The sequence below is a fragment of the Palaemon carinicauda genome, unplaced genomic scaffold (assembly GCF_036898095.1).
Source record: "Palaemon carinicauda isolate YSFRI2023 unplaced genomic scaffold, ASM3689809v2 scaffold67, whole genome shotgun sequence".
Taxonomy (NCBI): domain Eukaryota; kingdom Metazoa; phylum Arthropoda; class Malacostraca; order Decapoda; family Palaemonidae; genus Palaemon; species Palaemon carinicauda.
This window is the reverse complement of record NW_027171949.1, coordinates 344,222-368,229: the sequence shown is the minus strand read 5'-3', so window position 1 is coordinate 368,229 and position 24,008 is coordinate 344,222. Positions and strand designations below refer to the sequence as shown.

The 24,008-nt window shown below is 39.3% G+C and overlaps 1 long non-coding RNA gene across 1 annotated transcript; it reads left to right on the top strand.

The window, feature by feature from the left end:
• Nucleotides 1-943: 943 nt before the first annotated feature.
• LOC137637340 (uncharacterized) lies at nt 944-17,217 on the top strand. The gene is made up of 4 exons (XR_011043573.1): nt 944-1,100; nt 3,545-3,637; nt 12,796-12,916; nt 15,993-17,217. It is a non-coding gene; the product is annotated as an uncharacterized lncRNA (long non-coding RNA).
• The last annotated feature ends 6,791 nt before the right edge of the window (nt 17,218-24,008 follow it).

The following is a 24,008-nucleotide window of genomic DNA, read 5'->3' as shown; positions in this document are numbered from 1 at the left end:
TTTTAATAAATTTATTATGTATTTTTTTTCGTAAAATATCAAGGAATTAATACAATTAATTATAATTGATTTAAATTCCCAAAGCAAACTGATTAATTCCAGAAATTAATAATAATTGAATTGAAAATATATTAGAATTAATAATTCGTGCTTTTGGTAAAACGGATATTTGAATTATGCATAATTTTCGTATTTGTATTATAAAACTTTTTATGGAACGATGACAAATGTCTTAGTTTACGGTTTTTTAAAAATAGATCTTGGAAACATTTTTACATATAACTTCTATTTGGTTTTGAAATTAGGGTTGCAGCTTAGCTTGTAATAATAATAACAATAACAACCACTTGGATTGTATCGAATTGACTTGTTGTAATATGATGTATAGAAATTACTTGACCCACGACATTCAACATAAAATTTTGGGAAAAATTATCGAGGTAAGTTTAATGAATTTAGAACGTTCGACTTGATTCTATTACAATTTTTCAGTTAATAAGCAGAGGTCATTATGAACGTAAACAGCCTTTATTTTATCTTGTATTTATCCATATTTTGACAGTTTTTTTGACGTAGCTCGTGTGAGAGAGATGAGATTATGCTGATATAAGTTTTAGTTATGTCGAGTTATACAATATAAACGTACACTTGCAAGAAGTTTATTTTATGTAATATAATTGTGTATTCTAGAAACAGATTTTAATAGTCAAAGGTACCTGATATCTTGAACAGCAAAAAAAAAAAAAAAATATAAAATAAACATCCTATAAATCAATATTCATTCTTGATTATAGAAGAACTAGACCAGATTATTGATTTATTCAAAAATGTTTATTCTAAGTCTGATTTAAGAATAATCTTAAGAAAATTAACGAAGGGAACTTTTATACCTAATGAACTAAGTTTCAGGAAATTATAGATAATTGAACTTTTACAGGTATGTGGATAATACCCTCGGCATGCAGTCTACTCTGTTGAATCCCTCTCAAGTGGATCCCTCTCGAGCAGACCCCCTCAAGCGGATCCCTCTCGAGCAGACCCCTCTCGAGCGGACATCCCCACAAGTTGACACCCACAATGGGACCACCATAGGCAATAAGGTAGGTCAGAAATCAACGAAGCACATCATCGTAGTTTCTAGATTTGTCCTTCCCCAAAGTTTGTTTAAACATTAATTTGTTTATTTACAGGGACATTTTCTAGTACATTATAGTACTCAGCTCTTCATGGTGAAGGAGGTACTGTATTCATTTAGTATAAACACACACTTTCTTGCCCCATCATTTTTTTTTCTTTTTGTCTAGTTGGAAAGATATTCCATAAACGTTAAGCACCAGTTCGATTAGGTTATCTTTCAAGTTTGTGCGATCACATTTTAGTGTCAGGTCATCATAAAGCACATTATAAAGATCACATAAAAATAGTTTCATTGTAATCCAGGAGCTATTAAAGGATCTAGTGCACTATAGCTATTTCGATGCACATTTCCAATGTGCAGGAATTATGTGAAGTTAAAATTACTCTTAAAACATGTCCACCTTGAAATCAAAAGTTAAAACTAGATTATCCACAAATAATCAGCTGAGTGACTTACAGTATTTTTCAAAGACAATGTATATAAAAAAGTTGAGTATGGCTGCAATTCCTGGGCTATTAATTCTTGCTAATTCCTGGGCAAGTAGTTTATACTAATTCGCAATGGCCTTCGTCCCATCAATCTATTGTCTCTGGAGTACAGTAAACTGGAACTCCTTTTCATCCTGTGTTCCAGGTTATTCAGATTGTTACAGTCTTCAATTGAAGATGGCCATCAGCTAAACATTTTCCCAGTTATTTAATTTTATCCTAATCTTGTTTGTTTCGAGTAGATGGGGTTAGGAACGAAGTAGTGAGGGTGAGAACAGGTGTAAGAAATGAGTTAACTGCTAGAGTGGATATGAATGTGTTGAGGTGGTTTGGCCATGTTGAGAGAATGGAAAATGGCTGTCTGCTAAAGAAGGTGATGAATGTAAGAGCTGATGGGAGAAGTACAAGAGGAAGGCCAAGGTTTGGGTGGATGGATGGAGGGAGTGAAGGAAGCTCTGGGTGATAGGAGGATAGATGTGAGAGAGGCAAGAGAGCGTGCTAGAAATAAGAATGAATGGCGAGCGATTGTGACGCAGTTCCGGTAGGCCCTGCTGCTTCCTCCGGTGCCGTGGATGACCACGGAGGTAGCAGCAGTAGGGGATTCTGCATTATGAAGCTTCGTCTGTGGTGGATAATGGGGGAGGGTGGGCTGTGCCACCCTAGCAGTACCAGCCGAACTCAGTTGAGTCCCTTGTCAGGCTGGGAGGAACGTGGAGAGGAGACGTCCCCTTTTTTGTTTCATTTGTTTGATGTCGGCTAACCCCCAAAATTGGGGGAAGTGCCTTGGTATAAGTATGTATGTTGTTAGTCTGACTCTTGGTGACGTATACAGTCTGTCATCGCAAGATTTTATATAGTTAGGACTTTTTTTACTTGTCCGACGAGGTTATGAGTGAGGTCAAGAGTTTCTTTTCTGTAGTTCTTATCTGGATTTCCTATACTGGACCTCTTATTGAAAGTAAGTTAAACAGATTGAAGCTGTCTTTCAATTACTAATGATAAGGTTAAAGGTTTAGAGGTTACTCATGAATGCTCATGAATGGCAAAAGCAATGAACAACTTGTCCTAGATACGGATCATATATACATATGATCAGCATCCACGCACCCTCTTCACACAAGCTAGTACCAGGGAGGGCTAGGCAATGGCTGCTGATGACTCAGCAGGTAAACCTATAGGCTCCCCCAGACCCCGCAACCTTAGCTCACAAGGATGGTGGGGTTGCAGACACAAGAAACTATAGAGCTTTAGCAGGTCTTGAGCAATTGGCTATCACAACCCTTTTCCTAAATCCTTCTGATTTCTCTTTTCAACCCCCTTCATTCTTGTTGAATTTCTTGCTTTCTTTCTTTCACACACCTATTATTAATCCAGAAAACTTTATTTTCTCAACAAACGTAGAAACCTAAGCACCCTCTAGATTCTTCAAATCCACAACTGAGGACTCGGAAGGGGTGGGAAATGGCGATATGAAATATTAAGCACACTGGTCTTCATATGTCCTTTTGAGTTCTCTTGCTTGAGGGTACACTCGGGCACACTATCCTATCTAATTTCTCTTCCTCTTGTTTTGTTAAAGTTTTTATAGTTTATACAGGAAATATTTATTTGATTATTACTGTTCTTAAAATATTTTATTTTTCCTTTTTTCCATTCCTCACTGGGCTATTTTCCCTGTTGGAGCACCTGGGCTTATAGCATCCTGCTTTTCCAACTAGGGTTGTAGCTTAGGAAGTAATAATAATAATAATAATAATAATAATAATAATAATAATAAAAGCATTTTCACTTCTCTATCCATTCACAACAGGCTATTTGTCAAGACCGTTTGATTCTTTGCCTCCAAATACTATTTTCGGTTTTAAACATTCTTGTTATGGCGAGATTACCCATTACTAATAACTTTGTTCTTTTTCAGGTCTCTGGCTGTTATATGCACTTCTCAGAAGCCTGATATCAATAGATTCTTCTATGATAATAGAATACGTTCTATTGTTCCATTGGACGAATGGTGAGTGTGTCTTTAATTCTTTTTAGAATTATCAAGAATAAAGTTGCATGTGATTTGAATACAGAATATCTGAAATATGATTAATACAAAAATGTTATTTTTATTAATAAAATAAATTTTTGAATATACTTACCCGATAATCATGTAGCTGTCAACTCCGTTGCCCGACAGAATTCTATGGAGGGATACGCCAGCTATCACAATACTAGAAGGGGGTGTATTTACCAGCGCCACCTGTGGCCAGGTACTCAAGTACTTCTTGTTGACACCTCCTCAATTATTCCTCGGTCCACTGGTTCTCTATGGGGAGGAAGGGAGGGTCGATTAAATCATGATTATCGGGTAAGTATATTCAAAAATTTATTTTATTAATAAAAATAACATTTTTCAATATTAAACTTACCCGATAATCATGTAGCTGATTCACACCCAGGGGGGTGGGTGAAAACCAGTGTACAAGATTAAAGGATAGCTAAGTATCCCATATTTCATATAATCAGTTATCCACAATAACAATGAAATAATAAGTACCTGGTAAGGAAGTCGACTTGAACCGTTACTCTGCCTTTAATAAGATCGTCTTCCTTACTGAGCGCAGCGTTCCTCTTGGGAGGCTGAATCAACTCAAAGGTGCTAAAGTATACAGGGCTGCAACCCATACTAAAGGACCTCATCACAACCTTTAACCTTGGCGCTTCTCAAGAAAGAATTGACCACCCGCCAAATCAACAAGGATGTGGAAGGCTTCTTAGCCGACCGTACAACCCATAAAAAGTATTCAAGAGAAAGGTTAAAAAGTTATGGGATTATGGGAATGTAGTGGCTGAGCCCTCGCCTACTACTGCATTCGTTGCTACGAATAGACCCAGGGTGTAGCAGTACTCGTAAAGAGACTGGACATCTTAGAGATAGAATGATGCGAACACTGACTTGTTTCTCCAATAGGTTGCATCCATAACACTCTGCAGAGAACGGTTCTGTTTGAAGGCCACTGAAGTAGCCACAGCTCTCACTTCATGTGTCCTTACCTTCAGCAAAGCAAGGTCTTCTTCCTTCAGATGAGAATTTGCTTCTCTAATCAGAAGCCTGATGTAGTAAGAAACTGAGTTCTTAGACATTGGTAGAGAAGGCTTCTTGATAGCACACCATAAAGCTTCTGATTGTCCTCGTAATGGTTTTGACCTTTAGATAGTACTTAAGAGCTCTAACTGGGCAAAGTACTCTCTCCAGTTCGTTCCCCACCATGTTGGACAGGCTTGGGATCTCGAACGACTTAGGCCAAGGACGGGAAGGAAGCTCGTTTTTAGCCAAAAAACCGAGCTGTAAGGAACATGTAGCCGTTTCAGATGTGAAACCTCTGTTCCTGCTGAAGGCGTGGATCTCACTTACTCTTTTACCTGTTGCTAAGCACACGAGGAAAAGAGTTTTTTAATGTGAGGTCCTTAAAAGAGGCTGATTGGAGCGGTTCAAATCCTGATGACATTAGGAACCTTAGGACCACGTCTAGATTCCAGCCTGGAGTGGACAACCGACGTTCCTTTGAGGTCTCAAAAGACCTAAGGAGGTCCTGTAGATCTTTGTTGGAGGAAAGATCCAAGCCTCTGTGGCGGAAAACCGCTGCCAACAAACTTCTGTAACCCTTGATCGTAGGAGCTGATAGGGAGCTTACGTTCCTTAGATGTAACAGGAAGTCAGCAATCTGGGTTACATTGGTACTGGTTGAGGAAAACTGCATTGGCCTTGCACCAGCTTCGGAAGACTTCCCATAAAGACTGATAGACTCTGAGAGTGGATGTCGTCCTTGCTCTGGCAATCGCTCTGGCTGCCTCCTTCGAAAAGCCTCTAGCTCTTGAGAGTCTTTCGATAGTCTGAAGGCAGTCAGACGAAGAGCGTGGAGGTTGGGAGTACCTTCTTTACGTGAGGTTGACGCAGAAGGTCCACTCTAGGAGGAAGAGTCCTGGGAACGTCGACCAGCCATTGCAGTACCTCAGTGAAACATTCTCTCGCGGGCCAGAGGGGAGCAACCAACGTCAGCCGTGTCCCTTTGTGAGAGGCGAACTTCTGAAGTACCCTGTTGACAATCTTGAACGGCGGGAATGCATACAGGTTGAGATGGGACCAATCCAGCAGAAAGGCATCCACGCGAACTGCTGCTGGGTCTGGAATCGGAGAACATACAAGAGGAGCCTCTTGGTCATCGAGGTAGCGAATAGATCTATGGTTGGCTGATCCCACAGGGCCCAAAGTCTGCTGCAAACATTCTTGTGAAGGGTCCACTCTGTGGGGAAGACCTGACCCTTCCGGCTGAGGCGATCTGCCATGACATTCATATCGCCCTGAATGAGCCTCGTTACCAGCGTGAGCTTTCGATCTTTTGACCAAATGAGGAGGTCCCTTGCGATCTCGAACAACTTCCTCGAATGAGTCCCTCCCTGCTTGGAGATGTAAGCCAAGGCTGTGGTGTAGTCGGAGTTCACCTCCACCACCTTGTTAAGCTGGAGGGACTTGAAGTTTATCAAGGCCAAATGAACTGCCAACAACTCCTTGCAATAGATGTGAAGTGTCCTTTGCTCCTGATTCCATGTTCCCGAGCATTCCTGTCCGTCCAGTGTCGCACCCCAGCCCGTGTCCGATGCGTCCGAGAAGAGACGGTGGTCGGAGGACTGAACAGCCAATGGTAGACCTTCCTTGAGAAGAATGCTGTTCTTCCACCACGTTAGAGTAGACCTCATCTCTTCGGAAACAGGAACTGAGCCCGTCTCTAGCGTCATGTCCTTTATCCAGTGAGCAGCTAGATGATACTGAAGGGGGCGGAGGTGGAGTCTCCCTAACTCGATGAACAGGGCCAGCGATGAAAGTGTCCCTGTTAGACTCATCCACTGCCTGACTAAGCATCGGTTCCTTCTCAGCATGCTCTGGATGCATTCTAGGGCTTGGAAGATCCTTGGGGCCGACGGACAAGTCCGAAAAGCTCGACTCTGAAGATCCATACCCAAGGAGACAATGGTCTGGGATGGAACGAGCTGAGACTCCTCAAAATTGACCAGGAGGCCCAGTTCCTTGGTCAGATCCATAGTCCATTTGAAAATCTCCAGACAGCGACGACTTGAGGGAGCTCTTAAAAGCCAGTCGTCTGACGGAGCCGGACACAAGATCATGATACTGCTGCACAGTCTGTAAACTGTCAATCATGGGCAAGCGAGGAAGTACAGTGACAACCCGAATCTGTCTAGACTGTCTGGGTCGTACAGACAACTCCTTAACGGGTTGCTGAGGTTGCCCACTGCGTCACAACAAGTCCCTTCTGTTGGTTGTTGAACGTCTTCCCCGTGACACATTGACTCCGTAAACAAAAAATCCTCTAACAAGGACTAAGCTTGGACTGCATGTCATGCAACACAGCTCAAGGTCTATGGGAGCAGGTGTGGTAACAGACGGGATTAGCGGCTGAAGTGTAACCATTACCTTCCCTGTAAGCATGTTATGCTTAAATAAAAGTCCATAAGAGGTTATGCAGCTAAAGGCTCCCTCCAAATGACAGAGTCCTCAAGGGAATATCAGAAGGAGGGAGAAAAGAACTTTCTCATCTACAGGGACCTTATCCTAGAAAAGCTAAGTTCTCTGAGTGAGGGTTCACTGGTGCAAAGCAGCAGACTAGAAGGCAACGTTATGAAACTGCTTGACAGTCTAGTGAGTTGGCAACAACCCAAGATGTGTTGAGAAGCATGCGGTAAGGTATGCAGAGCATGATGTATGCAGAGTATGCTGTATGCAGAGCATGCTGAATGCAGAGCATGCTGTATGCAGAGCATGTTGTATGCAGAGCATGCTGAATGCAGAGCATGCTGAATGCTGAGCATGTAGGAAGTAGAGCCTGCTGTAAGCAGAGCCTGCTGAAAGGAAAGCAGAGCGTGTGCATGGCGTTTAACATTTCTCAGAAATTCCATGACCAGTGCTAGAGTGCTTAATGCATGCTTGCATGGGGTTTAAACCATGGTATGCTGAACAGCAGAGTCAGAACGAGCTGGAACAACAACAGAGGTTTCCTCAACTTGAGGGAAAACCTGAGGTTCAGACTGCATAGGCTGAACAACAGACGGAGCAGAAGGCAGGTGCAAGGGTGAAGGAGGTTGACTCCTAGCAAGAGTTGCACCCAAGGATTGTACCAGCTGAGCGGAGGACGGAGGCGGAGTAGTCCGTTCCTGTTCCTGAGAGAAGAGTGGAGCATGAGAAGGTTGAGGCTGCGCAGAACAAGGTAAAGTTCTAGCAAGCTGAGGCTCCTGAGGCGCAAGTGCATGGTGTAGATGAGCTTGCCTAGATGAGGGTTGAACTCGGTGCAGCGCTGGTTGAGCAGACAGACTCACGGAGGGGAGAGGTTGTTGTACCCCAACCGAGAGTTGTACCACTGGAGGAGCAGCAAGGGGAGGAGGAGGAAGAGTGTAACTCTCCTGATCCCAAAGCAAGGGTTGCCTTAAAGAAGGCTGAGGCTGAACAACACTGTGAACAGCAAACTCCGAAAGTGGTTCAACATCGTACGCCTGGCAGATGGAGCTGCGACTGGGTGCAGCGAGTGCAGGCGGGTGCAGCACAGGCTGAACGGGTGCAGGAGGTTGGTGCACCACCGGTGCAGGCGGGTGCAGCATAGGCTGAACGGGTGCAGGAGGTTGGTGCACCACCGGTGCAGGCGGGTGCAGCACAGGCTGAACGGGTGCAGGAGGTTGGTGCACCACCGGTGCAGGCGGGTGCAGCACAGGCTGAACGGGTGCAGGAGGTTGGTGCACCACAGGTGCAGGAGGTGCAACACTCTCAGCACGACACTCACGCATCAAGTCCGAAAGCTGTGCTTGCATGGACTGTAGTAGAGTCCACAACATCATACGCCTGGCAGATGGTACTGTGATCAGGCGGAGCGAGTGTAGGAGGAGGGAGTGTAGGCGGAGGCGGTGGAGCAACACTCTCAGCCCGACACTCACTCATCAAGTCCGAAAACTGTGCTTGCATGGACTGTAGTAGAGTTCACAACATCGTACGCCTGGCAGATGGTGCTGCGACCAGGCGGAGCAGGTGCAGGCTGGGCGAGCACAGGTGCAGCGAGAACAGGTGGAGGGAGTGCAGGCGGTGCAACACTCTCAGCCCGACACTCACGCATCAAGACCGAAAGTTGTGACTGTATGGACAGCAGTAGAGTTAACTTGGGGTCGGCAGACACTAAGTTCTGCTGAGGTAAAGCCTTAACAGCAGAGATCTGTTGTGGCAGAACCTTACTCCTCTAAGTCGGAGTGTAATCAACTGATGACTTAGGAGAGTCAGAGCTAACCCAACGACTGCATTCGGGTTGTGAACTTTAACTTCGTACGTCTGGCATAGGTCTGGACTTAACGAGTAAGAAGTCTAGAGACCTGAGACCAGCGTTACTCTGCCTTTATTTCTCCCCTAATCTCTTCTGCAGACGAGCAAAATAAGGGCTCAATCGTCTGCGGGTGGGAGTGACGGTCTCGGTAAGACACGCCCACAACCACCGAGAATACTTCTGTGCGCCGATCAAGGCCTGCTGAACCCTTATGCCCTTCGACATTGCTTCTCCCCTGGGCTTGGGAGCTTGCAAGAGGTCCCGGACTGGGAGGACGACTGGCGCGCACAAAAGTACCCTCACGCACTAATCACTTATCACTTTGATTTCTGTTTGCACTTATTTCACTGAACTCGAAACTTAAGTGGTTTGTACCTGAAATACGCAATTCTATCCTTTCTCAAAGTTAGTAATTGCGAAAACAGAATTACAATGTAACAGAAAAATCTAATGAAAGATAAATCAGTGGTTGGAAAGAGACTAAACACTAGATCACTCTAGAAACGTTTAGTTTCTTCCCCTAAAGAGACTAGGGAGAAGAGCAAAAATCGATAATGACGTTACTCGTACGCCTGGCAGGCTTGAATGAAACGTTTATCCTCTTTCTCCCTCCGTCTCTATCTCTCTCTCTCTCTCTCTCTCTCTCTCTTGACTTAGAACCTGAGAGAAGAGCCCAATCATATATATCGTTAAAACATATTATTGTTAAAGGAAAAAACTGAAAAGTTCCTTTATTAGGATCAAAACCATTAAGTTAAGAAAGAATGAACAAAACGCTAGACACGGTTACTCTTACTGCAACGTGAAACCGTGAACATTCTTTCTCTATCGAAACGATAGAGTGCAAGTTGAACGTTCTGAACGTCAACAACTGCAGAGACAAAACAAAACGTTAGTTCAGCTTTGAAAACAGTACGAGACTGTCAAAGAAAATCTTTCAAACTCTGTGGCGGAAATAGCATAATATGTTAACAGGTAAAACCGAAATGACGGGCTCAAAGTTTATTAACTTCGGTAAAAGACCGCCTACTATTAGGAAGGTCGAATATAAACAAATATAAAAATTAATTTTAATGAGTTTATAATAAAAGGAAGTTAATCGAAGAGGCCTATAAGAGGCGGAGAGATATAAAATAAATCTATAACTTTGTTAAGCAAAATTAAGAAAGAGAGTCTATACTCTCTTAGACACCAACACTTCCGTCTAAGGGAAGGGTCGGCCATTGAAAGGTGAACGAGAGTTCATACTCTCTCGTCACCAAAATTAATCAAATTAATTCCAAAAGCTAACTAAGCTAATATAGAAGTTTTCCAGTAAAGCGACAGCCGAAATCAAAGAGAAATACTTCACCAAAGTCGTGAAAATACTCCAAGAACATAAGCGTATCCCAGAACGTCTTGCCGGAAGCACGACAGAGGAATAATTGAGGAGGTGTCAACAAGAAGTACTTGAGTACCTGGCCACAGGTGGCGCTGGTAAATACACCCCCTTCTAGTATTGTGATAGCTGGCGTATCCCTCCATAGAATTCTGTCGGGCAACGGAGTTGACAGCTACATGATTATCGGGTAAGTTTAATATTGAAAAATAATTTTCTTCAGTGGTCTTTTCATTTTTGAAATTGATAACAAAAGTAGTTTTTAACACCGTAGTACTGTAGTCAAGATTATTTTTCATTGCTTAATATAGAGAAATTTGTCGCAAAGACTTAACAAACAATCATGGAGGAAGTATATATAATTTTCCGTTCACTTAACCGTTTTACCCCCAAAGGACGTACTGGTACGTTTCACAAAACTCATTCCTTTACCCCCATGGATGTACCGGTACGTCCTTGCAAAAAAATGCTATAAAATTTTTTTTTCATATTTTTGATAATTTTTTGAAAAAATTCAGGCATTTCCAAGAGAATGAGACCAACCTGACCTCTCTATGACAAAAATTAAGGCTGTTAGAGCAATTTAAAAAAAATATACAGTACTGCAAAATGTGCTGGGAAAAAAATAACCCCCTGGGGGTTAAGGGTTGGAAATTTCCTAAGAGCCTGGGGGTAAAAGGGTTAACAAACAATCATGGAGGAAGTAGATATAATTTGCCATTTCACTAAATGTTTTAGACAAATGTAAGGTTTTCTCTCAAAGCACCTTGGAAGAACCCATGAAAGGTAGCAATGCCAAGTTATTTGATAAGATTCAAGGTAGTTGATAATGCCATTCAAAGTAAAAATTGTATTAAAAACAAGTGAGTATATCTTTTGAGAAGTGGGACAGAAATCTATAAGAAAAAGTCAAGAATTACTATATTTGGTGTAGCATACCATGTCCCTAGTTGAGTGAATATTATTGATTTTGTAGTATTGACGCTAGCCATTACACACTAGTTTCATGATTCATTGCTATCTTGAAACATGTATTTGTATGTGTTTATTTATAAATTGCCAATTTTTATTGATACATACATACATATACCAAAGGCACTTCCCCCAATTTTGGGGGCTAGCCGACATCAACAAAGAAACAAAACAAAAAGGGGACCTCTACTCTCTACGTTCCTTCAGCCTAACCAGAGACTCAACCGAGTTCAGCTGGTACTGCTAGGGTGCCACAGCCCAACCTCCCACATTATCCACCACAGATGAAGCTTCATAATGCTGAATCCCCTACTGCTGCTACCTCCGTGGTCATCTAAGGCACCGGAGGCAGCAGCAGGGCCTACCGGAACTGCGTCACAATCGCTCGCCATTCATTCCTATTTCTAGCACGCTCTCTTGCCTCTCTCACATCTATCCTCCTATCACCCAGAGCTTTCTTCACACCATCCGTCCACCCAAATTTTTATTGATACTCATATTTTTCTTTTCATTTTTACATAAACTGCGTAATGTCAGATCTGTAGGCTAGATGACCTACCATGATTATCACAATAAAGAAAATAGGTTTCAATCAAGAAGGCTTTAGGTTCTATCATTACATATTCAAGTAAGTTTTCCTTTCTTTATGGAGTAATTTTCTTTGCAGGAAAACTGCCAGATCAAATTTCCCTCTGATGGAATTAAAATATCGAAATTTAGTTTGAATATAGATGGCTATCAAGGAGAACATTTGCAATGACTATTCCAACCTAAGGGAACCACAACAGAGGTTTGTTCCGCATGCTGTAATAGGTTTACATAGATTTGCAAGTAGATTTAATTACTTTATTTTTGTAAACTGCAAATTTTTATAAAAGTTATGTCCTCTTAGAAAAGTATGGCTTTAAATATATGGTACTGTACTTAAGTCATTGGCATTGTGCTCTTGTAGCTGTTGTGTATGACTGAGAGGCACGTTCAATTAACCCTTTTACCCCCAAAGGACGTACTGGTACATTTCACAAAACTCATCCCTTTACCCCCATGGACGTACCGGTATGTCCTTGCAAAAAAATGCTATAAAATTTTTTTTTTTTCGTATTTTTAATAATTTTTTTGAGAAAATTCAGGCATTTTCCAAGAGAATGAGACTAACCTGACCTCTCTATGACAAAAATTAAGGCTGATAGAGCAATTTGAAAAATATATACTGCAAAATGTGCTGGGGAAAAAATAACCCCTTGGGGGTTAAGGGTTGGAAATTTCCAAAGAGCCTGGGGGTAAAAGGGTTAAACAGTGTTCAGTATAGATTATTTGAACTGATATGACAGTGAAGCTTCAAAGAGCTGTTTATCAATTTTAACGCAACAGGACAACATTTCTAAAGATCCTTAGAGGTTTGAAAAGTAGGACAAGAGATTGTAATATCCTTATTCTCATATGTTTCTTTTCCCTCAGGTTGATCAAATATGAAAAGGTCAATAGATTAAATGGAAGAACTGTGAGGAATAGTTGAAGCCATGTCATACAACGATGGTGGTTTAAGCCATTTTGCCGTCTGGGTTCAGAGCTTCTAAAGGTAAGACATTGAACTTGGTAGAGTTGTTCTATTGATGTGAGGTAAAGGCAAGAAATTATAAAGACAGCTTATTTTCGATGGTATGAAATAGAATGTGGTCTTAAAACTTTTTGTTTCTTTTGAAGCCTGATATAATGTGGGTCAAGTGGTTAAGTCTACTATTAGGTGTAACGATGATATTGTTATTGTTATCGCTTGCTTGACTACAACCCTAGTTGGAAAAGCAGAATGCCATAAGCCCAGGGGCTCCAACAGGGAAAATAGCCCGGTGAGGAAAGGAAACAAGGGATAATAAAATATCTTACGAACAGTAACAACATTGAAATAAATATTTCTTATTTCTTAAATAAACTATGAAAACTTTAACAAAACCAGAGGAAGAGAAATAAGATAGAATAGTGTGTCTGAGTGTACTCACAAGCAAGAGATCTCTAACCCAAGACAGTGGAAGACCATGGTACAGAGGTTATGGCACTACCTAAGACTAGAGAACAATGGTTTGATTTTGCAGTGTCCTTCTAGAAGAGCGGCTGACCATAGCTAAAGAGTCTCTTCTACCCTTGCCAAGAAAAAGTAGTCGCTGAACAATTACAGTGGAGTAGTTAACCCCTTGGGTGATGAAGAATTGTTTGATAATCACAGTGTTGTCAGGTGTATGAGGACAGAGGAGAATCTGTAAAGAATAGGCCAGACTATTCGGTGTCTGTGTAGGCAAAGGGAAAGAACCGTAACCAGAGAGAAGGGTCCTATGTAGTACTGTCTGGCCAGTCAAAGGACCCCATAACTCTCTAGCGGTAGTATCACAACGAGCGGCTGGTGCCCTAGCCAACATACTACCTTAGAAATAAAGAACGAAATGCTTCTGAAATAAAACTAAAATATTGAAGGTACTGTTGATAGGAAATCTTGAATATAAAGTACACTTCACTAAGGTGAGAAGTGACAGTTTGTTGAAACTCGTGTTAGAACCGAATTGACTGACGATATATTGATATTTGTATTATAGTCGTCTTCAGCTTTCATTCATGTTTAGATGTGGTATAACCCGAAGTGGATAATGTGGGAGGGTGGGCTGTGCCACCCTAGCAGTACCAGCCGAACTCGGTTGAGTCCCTTGTCAGGCTGGGAGGAATGTAGAGAGGAGACGTCCCCTTTTTTGTTTCATTTGTTTGATGTCGGCTACCCCCCAAAATTGGGGGAAGTACATACATACATATACCAAGGCACTTCCCCCAATTTTGGGGGGTAGCCGACATCAACAAATGAAACAAAAACAAAAAGGGGACCTCTACTCTCTATGTTCCTCCAGCCTAACAAGGGACTCAAATTGGGGGAAGTGCCTTGGTATATGTATGTATAACCAGAAGTTGCATCATTTATCAACGTAATTTTTCTCTGATTCTCTTTCAAGATTCTGTCTTTTAGAATTATGGAATCAAATAGCATTTAGCTAACACAAAACAATCTAATGTGGGATTTTTGCCTGGATTTTTCGTTTTCATTACGAAGTTAATTTATAGCATTTAATGCAATCATCAATTTTGTCGAGGAAAATGAAAGAAACTGCTAACGCCACAAATAGCTCAAGATAAGCTTTTGCATGGTGCAATATAGGAGGAATTGATCAAAACTATGAATTATATAGGGTTTTCCCCATATCGAGAAACCTTTTGCATAGATTAACATTGCAAGTCAATTTAGTGTTCCGAGAATTTGCAACTTTGAACCCCACAAATGACTTATTGTGCTATAGATGTTGCCTTTTTATCTTGATTGGAATTTTTTTTATCCAATCCAATTGAGCTAGACCATATTTTAGGAATCAAAAGCTAGCAGCAGTAGGGGACTCAGCAGTATGAAGCTTCATCTGTGGTGGAAATGTGGGAGGTTGGGCTGTGGCACCCTAGCAGTACCAGCTGAACTCGGCTGAGTCCCTGGTTATGCTGGAGGAACGTAGAGAGTAGAGGTCCCCTTTTTTGTTTTGTTTCTTGTTGATGTCGGCTACCCCCCAAAATTGGGGGAAGTGCCTTTGGTATATGGATGGAAAAGCTTCCTTATAGATGCATGTTTGTCGTGAATTTGAAAATCCCATAGATGATAAAATTCTTTGAGAACTTACATACATACATATACCAAGGCACTTCCCCCAATTTTGGGGGTAGCTTACATTAACAAAAGAAAAAAAACAAAAAGGGGACCTCTACTCTCTATGTTCCTCCCAGCCTGACAAGGGATTCAACCGAGTTCAGCTGGTACTGCTAGGGTGCCACAGCCCACCCTCCCCCGTTATCCACCACAGATGAAGCTTCATAACGATGAATCCCCTACTGCTGCTACCTCCGCGGTCATCTAAGGCACCAGAGGAAGCAGCAGGGCCTACCGGAACTGCGTCACAATCGCTCGCCATTCATTCCTATTTCTAGCACGCTCTCTTGCCTCTCTCACATCTATCCTCCTATCACTCAGAACTTAAGGTAAAGGTATACTGTAGTAGCAAAAATGAACGCAGGGCATTATTAGCAAGGGGAGAATTCTGCGTATCGTCACCCTCATAAACTAACTGCCTAAGTCATTTTCTCCACTTGTTGGGAAATAAAAAAAACCTTCTCATTTCCTAATTCTTTATATCATTGTATTTAGCTTCAATTAACAAATTCTAATTCACAAATTCCACTGCTGAGAATTTGTGAATTGAAAATCAAGACAATGATATGAAGTATTAGGAAATTAGAAGGTTTTTTTTTGAGTTCCCAACAAGTGGAGAAAATGACTTAGGTAAATTAGTTTATGAGGGTGACGATATGTAAAATGTTTAAATGATTGCGTGCGCAGTTACAGTAACGGACTAAATAGAAATTGAAGTGCCTTCAAATAAACAACAAGGGTTACAATATGTCACTTTTTTTTGCTGTTTTTAGTGATAGGAACAAATATAAGATGTTTGAGTCCTTGTTTTACCTCGTTATCCATGTTTAATGTTTGAGTCCTTGTTGTACCTCGTTATCCATGTTTAGAGATACCAAATTATTTTAACGTGTACAGTATGACAGTATTAACTGATTTCATGTTATTTCAGAAAATCTGCTGCCTTGAGCGAAATCTGAAAGCAGCCCAGAGAATCGTCTCAATTGAAAACTCTTCGAGAGGAGGCCGAGTGTTCTCAGCGGGACGTGGCCAGTCGGTTATCAGTTCCGAAACCGATTCAAAGGTTTAAGTTGACAGATGATTGCCGAGATGGGGAAGAGAAGTCCCTCGCTTCCCTTGCGCTCTTCCAGATGCAGATCTGTTTTCTCCGTCACTGTTAAAGGATGTTTTGTCCCTTTCATATGTGAAAGTAAACTTATGCACAGAAGTCCAAGGGGGTGGTAGGGTTACTCTTGAGGGATGCTTGAGCTCATGTTTTCACTCATGTCTATGAATTGGTACGTGAATAATGTTTTATGTTATTGTATTATGGAATGTGCAGTAGAATTCCTTTGTAATGTAAATGTAATTGCCAAAGAATCACATTCTTCTATGAATGAACAAGGAAACCTTACTTTGGCATAAGCATATTTCGGCTGCTTTCAGTTTTTGTGATGTTTAATACTAGATGTGTTGGTTTAAAGAATGTACAATTTTTGTTCAAGCTCATAGAAAACCATAGATTTTTCAATTTAATTTTGAAAATTTTTCTTTAAGCGAAATTTTTATTGTGATAGTTAAATTTTAATTCCAATATTTTGAACTGGCTAATTTCATGTAAATTTCGTGGTGTGTTATGTAGGAAATTGAACTCGTAGAGCATTTTTTTACAATGAGCTGGACTTGTCATTTTTCATTTTAATTTGATTGACTATCACGTTGACTTTTTCATTGTTTACATGAAAATTTGTTTTACAAATTTAAATCCTGCCAGATGTCTTTAAAGGTAAAAACTTGAAATAGTTTGCGATCAATTAAATCAATAGTTATTCCTTTGGTTGAGTGTATGGGAATACTTTTATTATATGTATGACACATGCTGTCCCTTCGAAAGGTGGTACCAGCTTGGGGCTTAAAGAGCTTTTCGTCTTGAGTTCGACATTCATATCCTGTACCTGAAATAGGGATAAATACTGCTGTGGCCATTTTTAAGTCTGTGGGGAAAGCCTTACAAATTTATAACATTGTCAGTAACTAGAAAGATGCGGTTAAGTGAATTTTTATTCAAGTTAATCAGTCTAGGTTGAACATATACCAAGGCACTTCCCCCAATTTTGGGGGGTAGCCGACATCAACAAATGAAACAAAACAAAAAAGGGGACCTCTACTATCTACGTTCCTCCCAGCCTGACAAGGGACTCAACCGAGTTCAGCTGGTACTGCTAGGGTGCCACAGCCCACCCTACAGTATGGCTCTGGGAAATGTTAGACTTCACGGAACAAAAGTCTGATTGTTTGGAACAAAAACTATCTTTGTTTGGAACAAAAACTATCTTGTTCCTGAATTGCTATGAGAAATTTGACCTAACTTCTCAGATGCATTTGTAGCCGAAGTCTTAATTGACATAGAAGCGTCTTGAATTGTCTGGCAAAACTTAGAATCAATAGAGAAGTTATTTTACTACTTTACTTTTCAAATGTACATAATTTTTTATTGCCAATATTGCTTAGGTAATGAAAACTAAATGATAGTGAACCGTATACTGTATATATGTCCCAGATGTTAATTGGGAAAGCATTGGTGCTACTATTTGAAGGGAGGATTTTCCAGTTTTGTTACCCAATTTGACCTTTAATTTTCTTTTTGCTTGGCGATTGACCACGTGGAAGGCACACACCTGTGTTTTCCTTGGATTGGCATTGAGGTGCCACATTTTGTTGTAGGAGAGGGTAGTCAGGGCTTTAGACATAATTTCTTCGATGGTAGTAAAGGAGTCCGATTGTCTAAAAATGCACAGGTTGTCTGCATATATGTACCTGCGGATGCTCAGGCACTTAGGCTGGTCATATGTTTAGATCTTAAATGGTGTTGGTGCCAGCACTGACTGTTGTGGAAGGCTGTTGTTATGTATCTTCCATCTGCTTTTCCTGTCGTCTGTTTCTACAAAAGATTGCTGATTGGAAAGTAATGATTCAGCGATGCGGGCTATGCTGGTATTCCCCATAGTTGGGCCACCTTCAGAAATATTGCTCTATAGTTTACAGTAACATATGTTTAAGGCTGACAAAGACTATACTGGTAATTTCCTTGTCAAGCCTGTTCTCATTGTATTGCGTCACGTTTCACATCTGACTGCGGGAGGATCAACCTCGTCTAAAACCAGCTTGGTTTGACGACAGTGGTGCTTCGGTAGTTGGTTGGATATGGGCTAAGATCATTCGTTCGTGTAAGTTGTACAGGATACGCATTAACCCTTTTACCCCCAAAGGACGTAATGGTACGTTTCACAAAAGCCATCCCTTTACCCCCATGGACGTACCGGTACGTCCTTGCAAAAAAATGCTATGAAAAATTTTTTATTCATATTTTTGATAATTTGTTGAGAAAATTCAGGCATTTTCCAAGAGAATGAAACCAACCTGACCTCTCTATGACAAAAATTAAGGCTGTTAGAGCAATTAAAAAAATATATACTGCAAAATGTGCTGGGAAAAAAATAACCCCCTGGGGGTTAGGGGTTGGAAATTTCCAAATAGCCTGGGGGTAAAGGGTTAAGGATATAGGTCAATAGCTCTTGGGGGATGAAGGATCTTTCCCTGGTTTCAGCAAGGCCGTTACTCTCGCTCTTCTCCAGATCTTTGGGATTTGGTAAGTCGTTGCACAGGAATTGAATAGCAACAGGAGCCATGCTTATGTTTTGTCTCCAAAATGTAAGATAATTTTCATTAGGTCATCTATGCCAGCCGTTTTCTCTGGTCTGAGAAGTTTCATAGCAGCATTAGAAGTTTTATTCCAGCTGTTACCAAGTTGTGGAATGATCTTCCTAATCGGGTAGTTGAATCGGTAGAACTTCAAAAGTTCAAAGTTGCAGCAAATGTTTTTATGATGACCAGGCTGACATGAGTCTTTTTATAGTTTATACATGACATATCTGTTTTTGACATTAATAGTTTGTATAAGAAATATCTGTTTTGACGTTGTTACTGTTTTTAGAGTGATTTATTGTTAATTTATTCTCATAATTTATTTATTTCCTTATTTCCTTTCCTCACTGGGCTATTTTTCCCCTATTGGAGGCCTCGGGCTTATAGCATCTTGCTTTTCCAACTAGGGTTGTAGCTTGGCTAGTAATAATAATAATAATAATTTAGTTCTTTTAAGGTGAACAGTTGCAAGGTGTCGTCACGGTTTTGCATGATATGGTCCATGCCCTGTCTCATTTTTGTTAGGTAGCCACTCTTTGTTGTGAGGCTTGCTGTTCAGCAGCAGTTGGTGCGCTACCTAGTAGGGGTCTACGGCAGCTAATCTAGGCTGGGGCTTTTCCCAAGTTCAGTTTCTCAATGGTTACCCAGGCTTTTTGGCTTTTATAGTTCATGTTTATGGAAGGAATGCGTTTGTGCCAGCATTCTTTTTTGTCACTGATTGAGGCAAGAAGTGCCTCTCTGAAGTTCCATGGTACTTTTAGGAAAGGGATCTTCGTTATATGCCTGAATGTAATTCCTGTACTGCTTTCTGGAGTGTTCGTTGAGACCTGTTACTTGTCATTTTGTCTTCTGAAACTGAGCCTTAGGATTCAGGATTCCTTGTCTTTAATGTTTATCTTTAGGGTACAAAGTTTGCGGCTTAGCTTATGGTTCCTTGTCTTGTAAGATATCATGAGTTTAGTAAACTATTAGTTTTCAACTGTTTTCATCAAGTTTGTTCAAGAGTAATAGAACTATTCTTTAGTTGGATTCAGAAAGAATTTGTCCCGTACAAATTTTAGTCTTTAGTAATCTTAGCTTAAGATACTTTTGGCTCCAGGAATTACAGATGAAGTTTGGCAAATTTAAATTCAGAAAGTCTTTTACTTATTGTCATATTGCCTTGAGAATTCATAGTCTACAATATTATTTACCTTCGTAATATAAAGTTCGAAGCTTGGGATATGTTCATTGGTATTCATAAGAAATTTAGTTAGATAATATTTCTTATAGATTTGTGTTTTTCATTCATTTTATAGGAAATCTGAGTCTGTCTTTTAATCCTGGATTCAGAAAGTTAATGTTCCGTACAGGATTTGGTCCGGGAAAGTCTGTTTATGATACTGATGGGTATAGTCAATATAGATAGATTTTGATTTATTTAATTGAGTGTGTCTTAGATCAGATATTACCAATTGCATAATCACTACTCTTGAATTAGGTTATTCATCGGAACTTCACTACAATTCCGTTAACAAATATTAACTGATATTAACTCTCAGTTATATAACTCTTAATGCTGAACAAGCATTGATAGAAAAAGCTAGTCTTCTAAGACTATAAGAGAATTATAAAAGGGCTTATAAAGTTGCTTATATAGCAGTGTTTCAAAGAAATATTTACTGATACATGATACATCAGAAACGTTATGGCATCGACTGACTTTCTGGATGTCCTTGTTTTATCGGTTTGTGAAAACTTTTACCGTACAATATTAGTTTTGTCTGTGATTTTTCCTACTTTCAACCCATTTTCTTTTGAAAAAAGCATATTTCTCCATAGTTGTTATGCCTGATCTGTCAGTTTTTACTTGCAATGGCACAGATAGGAAGGTATTTGGCCAGAATGCACTTTAATTATTGGTCCAAAAATATGTTATTTGTCATTGAAAATTACTTTTGGAAAGTTCCACACAATAATTCCATTCATGAAAATCTCATACCTAAAAGTTTTTTCAAATTTCTAGTTTTTAGTTTTCAAAATTCTGCTTGTTTTTCTATATACCCCCTAACATTTCTTCTGAGTTTTATTTGTATGAAAACTAGATTTTACAGCCATGAAAGTCATGTGAAATAGTTTCTTAGCTCAGAAAGTTTATCTTAAGTTTGTGTTCCTACAATTTTATAGATTCTGCGTTGCATTCTGCCAATTAAGTAGAGAGATTCTTGCAAATAATAAAGGGGATTTTGTCCAGCAATTGTAGGCTTACATGATGTTGCATAGAAATGGGAGTTCTTGACTGAATTTTATTTACCAAGTTTATTTTACATATACCAAAGGCCCCAAAGGCACTTCCCCCAATTTTGGGGGGTAGCCAACATCAACAATGAAACAAAACAAAAAGGGGACCTCTACTCTCTACGTTCCTCCAGCCTAACCAGGGACTCAACCGAGTTCAGCTGGTACTGCTAGGGTGCCACAGCCCAACCTCCCACATTTCCACCACAGATGAAGCTTCATAACGCTGAGTCCCCTACTGCTGCTACCTCCGCGGTCATCTAAGGCACCGGAGGAAGCAGCAGGGCCTAAAGGAACTGCGTCACAATCGCTCGCCATTCATTCCTATTTCTAGCACGCTCTCTTGCCTCTCTCACATCTATCCTCCTATCACCCAGAGCTTCCTTCACTCCATCCATCCACCCAAACCTTGGCCTTCCTCTTGTACTTCTCCCATCAACTCTTGCATTCATCACCTTCTTTAGCAGTAATAGAACACCAAACTTTACCTGTTGACCTTTTTTTAGTAAGCGGTATTAGATAGCAATTTAGTCTTGTGAAACTCGTAAGATGAAATATTAAAGAAAACCCTTAAAACATCAAAACAAATGTCCAAAAGCGGGACAATTCTATCTGACAATGGTATGAATTTTGTAAGGCCGATCGCACAGACACTGAAGTGGCCCTGAGGTTCACGTGTAAGGATATAAGTTTTACACATGAGTATTTACCTGATTTAATCACTTACATGGAATGAGTGTCGCGACCAAAGTCGATTTAGTTGTTTAGGTCACTTGTTTGCTTCCGAGGGGGAAGTGCGTGTCTTGATGCAACTAATTGTATTGTTGTAACAGACTGAAGGATGACTTTTTTTAATAAAATTAAACGTTGATTAACCCTTTTACCCCCAGGCTCTTTGGAAATTTCCAACCCTTAACCCCCTAGGGGTTATTTTTTCCCCAGCACATTTTGCAGTATATTTTTTTTTAATTGCTCTAACAGCCTTAGTTTTTGTCATAGAGAGGTCAGGTTGGTCTCATTCTCTTGGAAAATGCCTGAATGTTTTCAAAAAAATATAAAAAATATGAAAAAAAAAAATTTAAATAGCATTTTTTTTGCAAGGACGTACCGGTACGTCCATGGGGGTAAAGGGATGAGTTTTGTGAAACGTACCAGTACGTCCTTTGGGGGTAAAAGGGTTAATGAATAGATTGTGTTGATGCAATTTAACAAAAAAAAAATTCTAACTTAATCGTGTGAATTAACATTTAAGTAACTCGTTTAGTTCTTGAAATATAATCTATAATTAACATATTTGGTTGAGTAAAAACTAGCTAGTTAATTGTAGTTGAAAAATTTTGATTTGCAAATGGTAGGTGACTTCTCCAATATAATTTGTCATTTCCCTATCAAATTTTACTTCCAGTATTCAGTGTTGGTGACAAAATTTCAGTCTTTTTATGGTTACAATACTTATGGTCATAAAATTTGTTCAATTTAGTCGTGCTTTTTGACAACTTGATGTAAAATTTAACATCGGGATGTTGGAAAATGTTAGAATGGGATGTGTAAAGTACCGTTAACTTGCTAATTTCAATATAAAAAATCAGTTCAGATCACGTTAATTAAAATCGTGAGGATTAACGTTAAGTAAACCATAAGACTTTACTCCATAAATATTTAAATTTAATGAAAACAATTTAGTTTGCATAAATCTAACAATAATGGCTAACCTAACCTAACCTAACCTACCTATCGAACATTTAAATTTGGTACTTGAATGGGAAAATAACCAAAGCATTGAAGTAATTTTGCTTTGGAAAATATAAGTTATTTTCTAAAATAATTTCATAAAGTTCTAAATATAGTGAAATTACAGCTAAAATCAATGCCAGGATGATAGTCAACAATCAGTAAAAACTAAAATGGGAAAATGACAAGTTAAAAAAGCTCGGGAATAATGCAAATATAGATTTAAAATACTGATTAATTTGTAAATGAATTGCAGTATGTAAGAAACTTAAGTATTAAAATATTAAAAAAATAGAGTTCAGCATAAATGAAATATCAAGGCGAAGTCAGAATTAATCTGCCAAAAGACCCAAGTCCAGAAAGATGATTTTAATCTATAAATTATTATTATTATTATTATTATTATTATTATTACTATCCAAGCTACAACCCTAGTTGGAAAAGCAAGATGCTATAAGCCCAGGGGCTCCAACAGGGAAAAATAGCCCAGTGAGGAAAGGAAATAAGGAAATAAATAAATGAAGAGAACAAGAAATATTTAATTGCTTAAAGTTTAAAGACATTTGATTTTCATTCAGCTTAAATCTTGTTCCACATTGATTCTTGAGTTTTACTTGAATTCAAGTTAAAATAATCTATAGTCATTTGTCAGTAAAATTACTGTTTTCCATTGAAGTTAGTTTAATTTAAGTTTAAATGATTAATAAGTAAACCAATTATCAATAAAATTAAAGTAAAATCGACAAAATAAAAAAAAAAAATAAAAAAATTGGGAATCAAAATTGACAGCTATATTATAAAAAAAAAAATGTCTTATTTTTTGGAAATTAGAGTAAAATTCTTTATTAAAATATGCAAGTTCATAAAAACAATATCTAAATTAAAACTAATTTGCAAAAATCGAAAAAAAACGAAGGTATTCAAAGTCTATATCTAGGTATTTTTTATTTTTTTTTTTTAAATCCCAGCTCTGGGTATATAATTTTTTTGTCTTAAATCCATTAAAACAAATTTACATGGTAAGGCCAAGAAAATGTATTTGGAATAACGAAACCAATTACTTAAATTGTAAGAAATTAGCATTTTCATTATAAAAATTCAAAGTTTGAAGTCCCTTTGTTGAGTATGTGGTACTGTGACAATTTTTCTAACTTAATTTGACATTTTCCTGTCATATTATACGTTTAGTAGCCAGTATTGGAGAGAAAATATAAGTATTTTGTAGTTATAATATTTATTATCATAAAATTACTCA